Genomic DNA, 1,024 nt, shown 5'->3' with positions numbered 1-1,024 from the left:
CGCTCCCGTCCACCACCGCCCCCTGTGCCGGGGGGATGGGTTCAGGGAGATCCCACCGAGGCCGGCGAGCACCGGCCAACGCCCTGGGGGTGAGTAAGCCCCTTTGACTCGCGCACGCACAATCAAGCCTTCAACGATCAATGGTTTTTTGGGTTTAACTACCCGGCGGGCGGCTCCGGCGCCACTCTTCCCCCCGCGAACGGGAGGGGCGGACCGGGGTACCTATGCACCTAAGGCGGTCCTCGCATAACCCCGAGTTCCGAAGCCGGCTCGCTACGTCCACCCACCCGGAGGGGGGAGAGACTCACGTCGGCCGACGACGAAAGGTACGAGGCTTCTGCGGTCCATACCTTGAAGGTACCCGCCGGGGGGGAGGTTCGGCCTCTCGAGTCCGACTCGACAACCGGCACGGACGGCGGGCGCCGACCGCGGCCAGGTCACCGTTATTGATCCTTCCGCAGGTTCCCCTACGAAAACCTTGTTACGACTTTTACTCCCTCTAGATGTCCGGGTTCGATCGACTTCCCATCGCCCGGAGGCGACCCCCGTTCGAGGGCCGCCCCGGGGACGGTCCGAGGACCTCACCGAGGCATCCGATCGGTAGTAGCGACGGGCGGTGTGTACAAAGGGCAGGGACTTAATCGACGCGGGCTGGTGACCCGCGCCTACTTGGAATTCCTCGTTCGAGGGGAATAGTTGCAATCCCCTGTCCCCAGCGGGGAATGGCGTTCATAGGATTGCCCGCACCTCTCGGCGTAGGGTAACTTACATGTTGAACCAGCCATTGTAGCTCACGTGCGACCCCGGACTTCTAAGGGCATCACAGACCTGTTATTGCTCCATTTCTCAAGTGGCTTCTGTGCCACAAATCGCTCTAAGAAGTTTAGCCACCGACCGCTGATTCCCACCGGGCGAACCCCAACCTTCAGGCCCGCGGTAAGCGGGAGGGCACCGGGGAGGGGAGAGGGAAGGCGAAGGCGAAGGACGGACAACCCACACCCGGAGAGCGGAACGAGGTGCGGAC

Source organism: Hoplias malabaricus, chromosome 1 (assembly GCF_029633855.1).
Source record: "Hoplias malabaricus isolate fHopMal1 chromosome 1, fHopMal1.hap1, whole genome shotgun sequence".
Classification (NCBI taxonomy): domain Eukaryota; kingdom Metazoa; phylum Chordata; class Actinopteri; order Characiformes; family Erythrinidae; genus Hoplias; species Hoplias malabaricus.
Note: the sequence above shows the minus strand (reverse complement) of the source record.